Source organism: Carettochelys insculpta, chromosome 29 (genome assembly GCF_033958435.1).
Source record: "Carettochelys insculpta isolate YL-2023 chromosome 29, ASM3395843v1, whole genome shotgun sequence".
Lineage (NCBI taxonomy): Eukaryota > Metazoa > Chordata > Testudines > Carettochelyidae > Carettochelys > Carettochelys insculpta.
The window spans coordinates 8,370,847-8,383,628 of NC_134165.1; the positions used below are offsets into that span (position 1 = coordinate 8,370,847).

The 12,782-nt window shown below is 48.2% G+C and overlaps 1 protein-coding gene across 7 annotated transcripts in view; it reads left to right on the plus strand.

Annotated features, from left to right (window-relative positions):
• Nucleotides 1–12,782, plus strand: part of HDAC7 (histone deacetylase 7) — a 241,923-nt gene that overhangs the window by 165,372 nt on the left and 63,769 nt on the right. Inside the window, exon 1 of one of the 7 annotated variants that reach the window (XM_074979492.1) lies at nucleotides 9,586–9,603. The exons of the other annotated variants lie outside the window; for them this stretch is intronic. The gene's annotated coding sequence lies outside the window, so the exon portion shown is untranslated. Of the gene's footprint in view, nucleotides 1–9,585; nucleotides 9,604–12,782 lie in introns of those variants that run through there. 7 annotated transcript variants of the gene reach the window in all.

Sequence of the window (12,782 nt, forward strand, 5' to 3'; positions counted from 1 at the left end):
AGCCCCCTGCTTCAAGCATGATCAACCCCCACTAAGTCATCCCAGCCAGGACCTTGTCAAGCTGGGATTTAAGAACCTAAAGGGATGAAGAACCCACCATCCCTCGAGGCAACGCATTCCAGTGCTTCACCACCCTCCTGGTGAAGTAGTTTTTCCTAATATCTAACCTACACCTCTACCTCTTCAACTTCAGACCATTACTCCTTGTTCTGCCATCTGACACCACTGAGAGCAGTTTTTCACCCTCCTCTTTAGAGCGCTCCTTCAGGAAGTTGAAGGCTATTATTAAATCACCCCTAAGTCTTCTCTTCAGTAAACTAAACAAGCTCAAATCCCTCAGCCTATCCTCATAGGTCTTGTGCTACAGCCCCTTAGTCATTTTTGTTGCCTTCTGCTGAACCTGTTCCAGCAAATCCACATCCTTCTTATACTGGGGGGCCCAGAATTGGACACAGTATTCCAGATGTGGCCTCACCGGTGCTGAATAGAGGGGAATAACTACTTCTCTAGAGCTGCTTGAAATGATCCTCTTAATGCACCCTAGTATGCCATTAGCCTTCTTGGCTACAAGGGCACACTGTTTACTCATATCCAGCCTTTCATCCACCATAACACCTAGGTCCCTTTCTGCTGTACTGCTGCTTAGCCAGTCGTTCCCCAGCCATAACAATGCTTGGGGTTCTTCCGCCCCAGGTGCAGGACTCTACACTTCTCCTTGTTGAACCACATCCAATATCTTTTGGCTCAGTCCTCCAATTTATCCAGGTCATCTGGATTCTCTCTTTACCCTCCAATGTATCTGCCTCTGCCCCTAGTTTTGTGTCATCCACAAACTTGCTGAGGGTGCAATTCAGTCTCCCATACAGGTCATTAATAAAGATGTTGAATAACGCTGGCCCCAGAACTCAACCTTGCGGCACTCCGCTTGAAACCGACCGCTATCCAGATATTGAGCCATTGACCACTACCCGTTGGGCCCTACCGTCAAGCCAGCTTTCTATCCATTTTATAGTCCAAGGATCCAATCCACATTTCCTTAACTTATGGGCAAGAATGTTTTGGGAGACCGTATCAAAAGCTTTGCTGAAGTCAAGCTATGTCCCATCCACTGACTTTCCCATGTCCACAGAGCCTGTTACCTCATCATAGAAGCTAATCAGACTGGTCAGACAGGACTTGCCCCAGTGAATCCATGTTGGCTACTTTTGGTCACTTTCCCCTCTTCTGAGTGCTCCAAAATGGATTCCTTGAGGATTCCCTCCATTATTTTCCCAGGGACTGAGGTAAGGCTGACCGGTCTATAGTTCCCTGGATTGTCCTTCTTTCCTTTAAGGTGGGCACTATGTTTGCCTTTTTCCAGTCATCAGATATTTCCCCCGATCTCCAAGAGTCTTCAACAATTATGGCCAAAGGTTCAGCAGTGACATCTGCCAAGTCCCTCAGTACCGTTGGGTGCATTAAATCCAGACCCATGGATCTGTGTACATCTAGTTTTTCCAGATAGCTCAGGACTTGTTCCTTCACCACGGATGGCTGCCCTCCCCCTTCCCGTACTGAATTATCTAGGACCGTCACGTGAAAGTTGACTTTGTGCGTGAAGACTGAGGCAAAAAACGCGTTGAGTACTTCAGCTTTTCCTACATCATCTGTCACTAGGTTACCTCCCTCATCCAGTAACGGCCCCACACCTTCTCTGATAACCTGTTTATTGTTAACATGCCTGTAGAAACCCTTCTTGTTACTCTTCACATCCCTCGCCAGCTGCAGTTCCAATTGTGCTTTCGCTTTCCTGATTACTCCCCCACATTCTCCAGCCATATGTTTATACTCCTCCTTAGTCAACTGTCCACATTTCCATTTCTTGTACGCATCCTTTTTGAGTTTAAGCTGACTAAGGATTTCCCCATTAAGCCAAGCTGGTTGCCTACCATGTCTGCATTTCTTACTATGCAGCGGGATGGTTTGTTCCTGTGCCTTCAGTAAGACTTCTTTAAAATACTGCCAGTTCTCTTGAACATGTTTCCCCTTCATCTTTGTTTCCCAAGGGATCCTGTTCATCATTTCTCTCAGGGAGTCAAAGTCTGCTCCTTTGAAATCAAGGGTCTGTACGTTACTGCTCACCTTTCTTCCTAAATCTATGATCTCAGGGTTGCTGCAGCCCAGGTTTCCACCCACTTCTATTTCTCCTACTAGTTCTTTCCTGTTTGTGAGCAGCAGGTCAAGTTGCGCACGGCCCCTGGTCAGTTCCTTCAGCACTTGTACCAAGAAGTTATCCCCAACATTCTCCAAAAACTTCCTGGATTGTCTGTGTGCTGATGTATTGGTCTCCCAACAAATGTCCGGATGATTAAAGTCTCCCATGAGAACCAGGGCCTGTGATTTTGGAAGCTTCACTAAGCTGCCTGAAGAAATCCTCATCTACCTCATCTCCCTGATCTTGTGGTCTATAGCAGACACCAATTACAAGATCAGCTCTGTCACTTCCATCTCTAAGCTTAACCCAAAGACACTCAACTGGATTTTCTCCCTGCTTATACTGGAGCTCTGAGCAATCATACTGCTCCCTCACACAGAGCGCAACTCCTCCTCCTTTTCTCCCGTCTGTCCTTTCTGAACAGTTTATAACCTTCCATGACCGTGCTCCAGTTATGAGAATCGTCCCACCGAGTCTCCGTTATTCCAACCACTTCATACTTCTTTGACTGTCCCAGGGCCTTTAATTCTTCCTGTTTGTTCCCCAGGCTTCTGACATTAGTGTACAAGCATCTTAGAGAAGGGGCTGATTGGCCCACTGTCTCCTCTTCACCCAGGAATCCCGCTTGATTGTTCCCTCCTCTTGCCCCACTTACCTCAGGGCTTGTGTCATCTTCCCCTGACGAACCTAGTTTAAAGCCCTCCTGAGTAGGTTTGCAAGCCTGCCCACAAAGATGCTCTTTCCTCTCTTTGTTAGGTGGATCCCATCCCTTCCCAGCAATCTCTGTTCACGAAAGAGAATCCCATGGTCAAAGAAACCAAATCCTTCCCTGCTACACCACCTACAAACCACACATTTACCTCTATGATTCGACTATCCCTATGCGGACCCCTTCCTTCCACAGGGAGGATAGATTCCTTGAGTCACACCTTAGCGTACAGGCACCAGGCCATCCTCCAAGAGAAAGTGAAGATGGTCCTGATATTAAGAATGAGCAGAAATCTTTAAAAACCTTTTGTGACCTCCTATGCCTTTCCTTAAGAAATGAACAAGACATAAATGCTGGTGAAAGGGGCTGTCCGTTTGCCACTGGAAAAATAGCTTATGCTTTGCACTTTGAGAGAGTCAGCTGTAAGCATTAACCACAAATGGGAACAAATTGCCCTCAGTTGCCCAGGGAATAACTGGATCTCTCTGTCCTGGCTAGCCTGCCCTCCGGGTGACTCCTTGGGCAAAGCTGTCTAAGGCTTTCTCTACACTGGCCATTGACTGACAAAGCTTTTGTCATTCACAAGTGTTTAAAGCCTTCCCCCATGACAATATTTTTGTTGTAACCAGGAGCAGAAATAACTTAAGTTTCTTACAGGTGTTACCTTGTCATGGCCCCTTCTTGGTTGGGGGAAGAAGAGGGCGGCTCAAGACAGGGGGCAAGGGGCCTGCGATATGACAGTAGTTAAAAAAAAAAGTTAAGTGTGGGGTGGAGTGCAGAAGGTTGGGGTTTGAAGGGGTCTCTGGGCAGGGGACTGGGGTATGTGGAATAGGCAAAGGGGATTGTGTTCAGAAGCTTTTGCCTATCTGTACCTCCTCTTGTGTTGTCTGGGTTGAAATGTGGGGGTGGCAGGGTGGGTGCTTGTGTTACTTTCTTTAATGTCATATCATTCCCAGGTAGTTTAACTATAATCCAGCATGCCTGTGGGAATGGACTGTGGGAAAGCACAGAAGGTGCTGAGATGGATTGAGAGGTTCAAAATGGATTTCAGGGTGGAGGGAAGTTGGAATTGTGCAGTCTCCATGACAAAGATGGGTGCCAGTTGAATTTGTTTAGCTACCCACTTGGCTCCCCACAACTTTCTGTGGCTATCCATGAGGCACTGATATGTCCAGCCTGTCTCCCCTCAACCCCTTCCTACAGCCAGACAAGAAAATGGCTCAGTCTCCAGCCTAGTTCCCTGTCTCTGGAAAAAGGCTCACCTGCTGACAGTCAGAGGCATCCCACATGGAGAAAACAGCTGAATTTCAACCAAACAGCTGATCACAAGCTCACACCAAAGAGCTGATTGGTTGCAGCATCTGTAAATAGCTGACAAGTAGCTGATTTTCCCCTGGGTGCTGAACACACTGGCTCCTTTCTTACTGGCGCTGCGCACTGGAGCGCACCACCCTACTTTTCACCTCTGGTCGTACCAAGATGGCCTCTCGGGATAGGATAATCTTGCGAACTGCGCTTGGGTGCCTAGAATTTGCAGGAGTGCCAGTTAAACTATAGCAGCGCTTTGACTGGATGCAAAGGAAGTGTACAGCTTTCACACTTAATGTTGCATACAGTCAGTGCCCACCTCACTTCATGTGCTCCTGCTTTACAGGCACACACTTTAGTAATACCAGCAGAAAAAAAACCTACATAGACAGAAAACAGCAGAATTTGGCAACCCTGCGTGTGGGCAGCGGGAAACAAATTGTCTCACAGGCCCCACACAGAATCGTAGCATCTGACAAAGCAGGTCTTTGTCCAGGGACGCTTATGCTTCAAAATATCCATTAGTCTAAGGTACCACAGGACTTCTCTTTTTTGCAGATACAGACTAACTGACGTGGGCTGTGGGCAGTAGGTTGTCCATCACTGCTCTAGTTTGTCGGCACATGGTACTGTACTCGCTTGACTAACTCAGTGCCGTGTCACCCCTTTAGGTTTATTTTGGAGTGCAGACCCAGCAACAGCATCATATTAATGCTGCACATGACTGCAAGCAGTGATGTGCCGTATTAACAAAGCAGAAACAAAGATCATCCAGTAGGTTTCCTGCATTCTTCATGTCCACTTGCTTCTCCAGATGTCTTTTGGTCAGGAGTATGCAAGTGGGTGTTGGGAGGTGGTGTTTGTGTCTGAATGGGTGTGTGAGACAAGTGGTAGACTCCCCTGCTGTGAGCGCTGGAACCACTGTTGGACTTTTTGTTGGTTCACCCAGCCTTTGGCACCTCTGCAAGGGAACCTGGAGTGCACACAGCTTAATTGCCAGCCACCTGGTTGCTGGCCATGCCAATGCTGACTGTTTGTTTTGTCTAAAAGCAACATCCCAGAAAGAAAGGGCAAAATCACCCTTTAGTTTGACTGCAGTGAATGAGGCTGATCAGGCTTCTTGCCAACAGAGTCTAACATTTTTGCTAAAGTCTGTAATTGCCCGTGAGAACTGCAAGGGTGTGGTGAGCACACAACAGCAGCTCTTGTCACGTCTGGCTCTGCAAGTGTTAGAAAATCTGCTGGCATCAGGGGCACTGACAGACTTGCTGTGCCCCCTGCGCCACATTGGGTCAGCTCCACTATCCTGGTAGCGACTGAGCCTCGGGTGGAAGGGACAAGGCTGGGGCAGCTGCCCTCAGAACTGTCTAGAGTGCACCATGTGGCACTCGGTGGCAATGTCAAGGGCCCAGGGCTCCCCCTGCCGCCACTGATGCAGCCATGGCAGCAGTGGCCAGGAGCCCCAAGCCTTTTTGAATTGCCAGGCCCTGGGGCCATTGCAATATTTGCCCTACCCCCACTCCCACTGGCGGCCGTGGCCGGCATTAGGGCTTTCTTTCCTGTGTTTTAGGGTTGTTACCAGCCTGACATTGTTGCAGAGTTTGGCTAGAGTGGGGAGGGGAGAGTTCAGGAAGGTAAAGGAGTTGTTAAATACAATTAACAACACTCAGAACTCCCCTTCCTTGAGCAACTGACAGCTGGGGCTCCTGAAGGCTGTGTAAGTAGCTACACACTATGGTGAAGTGTGTTCACTGTAGGTTGTTTAGAGAGACTGTCTCTGGGTTGTGTGTCTGAGCCATATCACATCACTATTCAATGGCTGCCCCATCCATTTCAGACCAGCCGGGAACTGTGCACAGTGTGGACTCATTTGATGGGTCCTTCTGAACTGAAGTCTCTGAGTCATACAGTTCCTGGCTGCTATCAAATCCTCCACCCCCCAACTCTTCTCTTCTGTAGACTAAATAAGCCTAAATCCCTCAGCCTCACCTCATGAGTCATGTGCTCCAGCTCCCTAATCATTTTTATTGCCTTCCCCTGGACTCTCTCCAATGCATCCACACCTGAATGGGAGGCCCCAGAACTGGACACAAACTCTAGAGGCGTCCTCACCATTACCGAATAAAGGGAAATAATCACTTCCCTAGATCTGGTGGTATTGTTCCAACTGATGTACCCCAGTGTGCTGTTAGCATTCTTGGTATACTATTGGCTCATTTCCAGCTTCTCATTCACTGTAATCCCCTTATCCTTTACTGCAAAACTTCTGCTTAGCTAGTTGGTCCCCAGCCTGTATCATTGCTTGGGATTCCTCCATCCTAAGTGCAGGACTTTGCAGTTGTCTTTGTTGAACCTCATGAAGTATTGAAGGCTCTGGGCTGCACTTGTTGAAGGGCTCAGGTAAGCTAGATGGTGGTGATGGCCATGAGTGTCTGGTTTAGTCACTGTCTCCTTGAAGCATCACAGTCCTCTGTTGGGTGGGTGCACACAGTTGCAAGGTTCTGGAAGGTATTCAGTAGGATTCGTTGGTCCCTAAGTGGTATGGCTTTGTTCAACGTTGCCTCTCTTAAGCAAGCCAGCTGAGACACCAGGAACAGTCTTCTGACCTTGTTAGAACATGGCTAGAAAGCATGGTATGTCTAGTACCCAGTGGACAATCTGAAGCAGTGCTTGGGCCTTGTAGAATAGAGGGGACTTTTCTAGCCATGGGTGATCTCTGTTGCCAGGAGAAAGGAGAGTGCTACCGCAGTGAGTTGGCTAGAACAGTGGTTCTCACCCAAGGCTTCATGTATCTGTGGGGGCACTCAGAGGTCTTCTAGAGTTACATCAAATCATCTAGATGCTTGCCCCATTTTACAATGGTCTGCAAAGCACTAGCAGAGTCAGTACAAACTAACACTTCATAAAGCTAGTGACTTGTTCATACTGCTCTATATGCTGCATTCTGCAATGTAAGTATATTTATATTCCTATGGAATTATTTCATAATTCTATACAATAAGAAAGCAGGCTGTTTTTCAGTACTAGTGTGTTCTGAGTACTTTATATTTTTGTGCCTGATTTTGCAAAACAAGTAGGGAGCCCGGGTGGCAGCTGTGAGGGCATCTTATTTCTGGGAATAGAATTTTGGTTAATTGTGGTTTTCTGGCATTAATGGTGGGGGCCCAATCCTGTCAGAAGCTGAGCATCCCCCAGTTCCATTGGAGCCCTATGACCCTCATTCTTCACTGCACTTCTCCCTGGACAGTTTTCTTCCTTTTCTGGACACCAGCTGTAAGAGCCGCTCCTTTTCTGTGATGATTCTGTCCCTGCTTGCTGGGCTGAACTACCTGGGACTCTAGGGAGTTGCCACATGGCAGCTCCCCATGCTCTCACACACACCCTGCCACACCCCTCTGTTTCTTCTCAAGGTTGATTTTGCTATTGGTCACACCTAGAATCACAGGGCTGGAAGAAAGCTCCTGGGGTCATCAAGTCCAACCCCCTGCTCAAGGCAGGACCAATCCTAACTAAATCATTCCAGCCAGGGCGTTGTCAAGCTGGGTCTTAAAAGCTTCTGGGGATGGAGATTTCACCACCTCGTTAGATAACCTATTCCAGTGCTTTTATTACCCTCCTGCTTGTTCTCCTTTTCTCATATCTGACCCATGTAAGATTCTGGTTCTAAAGCTCCCTCGCGAAGATTACCCACGTACATCTGGCTTTGCTCAGCCCCAGAAGGATTCACCCGTGCATAGGGTGCTTGGTTCATCAGATACCCCTCACAGGGTATTCAGAAGAGTGAGCTAAAACAGAAGCACGAGTTCCCACAGGGAGACTGCAAGGCATGGCCTGAGTGGATCCTCCAGAAGAGTGAAGAAGAGCACCCAAGACTCGTATCTTCCAACCACTGCTGCCCATTCTACTGATGTTCAAAGGTCCTTAGCTGCCCCTGACTCTCCTTTTTTCTAGAAGTGCTGGGCTGTGGGTTGCCCTGCAGCACTGCTGCCTTTCAGCTCTTGGCACGTGGCTGTCAGCTTCACAGGTACAACCAGACAGGGGAGAACCAGAAGGAAGACCTACTGAAAACAGCGCCAGACAGCGTGAGCCATGCATCCCCCTGTTGAGCTGATCCCTCTTCATGGACCCCCTTTCTCTGAAGATGGATGAGTCTTTAATCCTTCGCAGTATTCACTTGCTTTCAAGGACTCTTCCCCTTGCACTGCTTGCACAGAGCGACCAGCAAAGCTGTGTCTTGCCCCGCTGTCTCTCAGACACAGGAGATGCTGTGTGACAAAGACCCACAATGAGGGACACCAAAAACTCATTCATGCAGGAAACTGAAAATGCTATGGGTTTCCTTCCTCTGGCATAAATAGCTCTCTCACTTCAGCGCCTGGGTCTGCGCTGGGCACCAGTAATGTAAAGTGCTAGCTGGGAGGTGACACCAAACTCAGATGGTCTGTAACTTTGGGACTAACATAAGGGTCTCCCCTGAAATAAGGAATATGAAAGAAGCATATGTCTGGATAGGTGTCACGAGCTGCGATAGGCACTGCCAATGCAGGTCACTGCTCTCTGTGCCAAACTCGGTGATCATTTCCAGCCTGGTGCAAAGTCTGCAGCCTACTTTGGCCTGAGGCTGTGGATGTTCAGGTTTGCCTAGTTGAGCCCAAGATTCAGTACACAGCTGCCTGTACCCAAGACGGTGTCTAGGGACCAGATTTACACCTGTTCAGAGCCAACAATAGAGATGGATTTTCTAAACTCTAGCCATTTATTTCAGCACCTAAAGGTGAGATTAATGCTTTTGAAAGTCTGTCCTCAAATTTGCAAAGGCTGGAACAAGTGTGCAGTAGGGGCGTGCAGCATCTCTGCCTGCACTGATCTGAAGGAAGCGAGTCAATAAGGCCCTTGCTATTGCAACATCTGCATGTGCCATTAGTGCAGAAGATGGTGGCAGGTTGGAGTTTGTCAGGTTAGTGTAAAATAGTGGGATCTTTTACCTAGAGATTGTCAAAATATGAAACAGTAGCAACGGTGCCGGTTGGACAAGGTGATAGCGACACTGCCATGTGGCCAGAGCCACAGAGGCAGTGCTGGCTTGCTGAGGGGCATGGGGTGGTGCTGGCTGACCAGGGGCCACAGCAGCAGTGTTGGGCTGCAGGGCTATGACAATGGGGGCAGCCAGGGCCATAGCAACAGTGCTGGGAGGCTTGATAGTATTAGTAGTGAATAAGAAGTTTAGCCATTTTCTTTTATGTCTTCACACTGCACTGCAGCTCCTGTAACAAATGATGCTGTAAATCCTGCATGGCTGCATATTACAACCTGTCTGCCTGTATAGCTAATCTAATCTGTGTTTCTGTAGGGTTGCCCATCTCCCAGGATGTGTAACGTACAGCATGGCTTGGTGAGCAGTTACTCAAGGAAACTGAAAGTGTGCCTGTCTCTCCCTGGGATGTTCTCCTAGTGCAGGTGTTCAGTCCCTGCCTGTCTGCCCAACTCCATTTCAGATAATCTTCTATGCTACTGTCAGCATTCTTACCCTGCCTCAGTCTTGAACCGGTTTGGAATGCTCTCTTCCACTTATGCAAATAGTTATTAATTGAGGAGAAGCTTTCATTGTCCTTTGATTTTTGTTCTGCTTCCCTTGGCACTGGGCTGCATCCTCCTTCACTGACGTAATCAATCTGGTGTCACAACACAAAGCAAGCTGCATGGGCAAGGTGCTGTTTCCTTTCGCAGGAGCATTTGGCTGCATTCAGAGGGCTGCTGGAGCCCGGGCTGCTCTATTTACTCTTCAAGCCAGAGGGGCACACCGATTCCTGCAGGAAGCTTTACTCCTGCTTTTGCTGCTGCTATGGACTGCATGTAATTGAGAAGCCTCCTTTGTGACTGTCATTCACACAGATGAAGTTTAATCCCCTGAATTTGGGTGCCCTTGCTGTCTTATGGCAGGCTTCTCCAGTGTTGTAATATGCACATGGCCAGGGGGTCTGCAACCAAAATAGCGAGAAGAGCCATTTTTTCAAATTCAGTTACAAAATCAATATTTGAAGACCTGCAATGTATGTGAATACGAGACCGTCCTTAAAAAATAACATCAAACTGTACTTTTTGTCACCCCCATTTTAAGAACAGCCACGCACAATGATCTGTATCACTTAGAAAGTTTAAGTTTCTTTCACCCCTGTATTGGAGAGCAAATGAGGACAAGGAAAACGCAGTGCCTGGGGATAGACTCTTGAGCAGGAAGGATCAGTGTTTACATCGATCCTTCATGACCTCCCCTCCCCCATTCCCATACCCCCTTGGCCCACAAACCCACCCCTGATCTCCAGGCTTTAGCCACCTTAGCCCCCAAATCTGCCCCCCTACCCCAAGCTTTACCCCCATCCCGCTAACTCGCCCCCCCCAACCCTGGACTAAGTTCTCTCAGCCCCAAACCTGGCCCCCCATCCTCAGGATTAACCCCCTCAGCCAATATGCTCCTCCAGCTGTGCCCACTGCTCCTCCGCAGCCGCCGCCTCTTTCTCAGTGGGGCTGCATGGCTCCAGCAGGGGCAGACTCAGCCACCCCTTTCCCCAGCTCTCCTGTGGGTTTAGCACTTCCCCCACCTGCAGGGCGGGCAGCTCCCTGCCCTGCTGTTGCTGAAATAATGGAACTAAATTCAGTTGGTCTAACAGCCGGATCCCACCCGCTGACCTACCGGCCGCTAAACCAATTCCATTTAGTTCTACTGTTTCAGCAGTGGCAGGGTACGGAACTGCAGAGAAGTCAGCGGCAGCAGTGCCCAGAGCCACAACTGACTCCTTAAAGAGCTGCATGCAGCTCCTGACCTTCAGGTTGCTGACCCCTGCACATGGCTAATATTCACTCAGCTAATGATCCATGCGGGGCAGTTTTATGTGAGCTCTGCTTCTGCGTCTCTGCTGGTTAGGCCCTGGTGGGAATCAAAGGCACCAGCGAGACAAGAGGCCATAATGCCACAGCCCCAGACTGATATCCCTTCCCTGTACACTCGTATTTGAGGAAGTAACTGATTTTTCAGTTTAGGGAAGTGCAGTGGAGCTAATATGTTTTGAGCTAAAATGTTTTAAGCATTTAACACAGTGCCATTTGAGAAACTATTAGTTAAATTAAAGACTTAGTCCAAGCTTTATAAGGCAGGTAGGGAATCAGCTAATGGGGAGAAGGCAGTCATTTGTGCTGAAAGGTGACTTATTGCACTGAAGAGAAGTTACTAGTGAGTTCCATCAGTCTTTGGGCCAGTTTCATTAAATATTTCTATTAATGGCCTTGGCACAAAAAATAGAAGTGTGCTAATGAAGTTCGCTTATGCTGCAAGTTTGGGAGGCATCATCAATACACAGGAGGATCTGCATATTATCTGGGTAATCTTGAAGACTAAAGTGATAGAAATGTGCTGAAACTGAGTAGTAAATACAAGGTCACTTCAGGTCTAATATTATGAATTTCTGCTAGTAGCTTTGGTCCGATCAGATGGAAGCAGCAGAGGAGGAGAGGAACCTGGGTGTGTGGGTTAATCATATGATGGCTATATGCCATTAGAGTGATGTGGCTGAGAAAAGAACAAATGAAACCCTAGGGTGGATCTGGTGAGACATTTCCAGCAGAGACAGATAATAATTAATGTCCTGTACAAGGCACTGGTGAGACCTCATTTGGAACACTGGGTACAATTCCAGTCACTCGTGTTCAAGAAAGGTTCCTTTAAACTGAAACAGATGCACAGAAGGGCAATTAGTCTAAACAGGGGTAAGGGAGGATCTGTCGTATGGGAGGAGTCTAGAAAAGCATAGTGCACGTTTAGCCTTGCAGAAGGGAGACTAAGGGAGGACCTGAGTGCTCTCTGTAAATTCATTTGGAGGTAAATACCAGGAAGGGAGAAGATCTATTTAAGCTGAAGGACAAAGTTGTCGCAGGAATAAATGGACCTGCAAGGAGAGTCTCTGGGAAGATGCTTCAGAGGACAGCAGTCCCTCTCTCAGTTCACTAACAGGCATGGTGGAGGGTGAGATGAGGCTGCAAGGTGTTGCTTCTGCCCTTCCAGAATGTAGAGGGTGGCAGTGGGAACCTCTGAGAACCACAAAACACAAACATTTTGGACACCAGGAAAGGTGGTTTGTCATCACATTTCACCCAGCCTTAACTCTGGGCCTGTATTGGTGGCAAGAGGCACTGGGAAGGTTGGAGAGCCCTGCTCAGGCCTACCAACACCTGCCCTTTTTTCTATGCCACTGCTGCTCCGAAGATGTTCACTAAGCCCAGAGAACTAACAGGTGGGGCTCAAAAGTCTCCTGATCATCAGGTGATCCGAAATGAGGAGAGGCTATGGGAACTGGGCTTATTTGGCCTGCAGGAGAGAAGAATTAGGGGAGATTTGATAGCAGCCTTCAACTACTGAAAGTGGGTTGGGAGGAGCTTCAAACAAGATGGAGCCAGGCTATTTTCAATGGTAGTTGATGACAGAGTGGCTGCAGTGACCTCAGCTTGCAGTGGGGGAGGTCTAGGTTGGATATTAGGAAAAACTATTTCACTAGAAGGGTGGTGAAGCACTGGAATGGT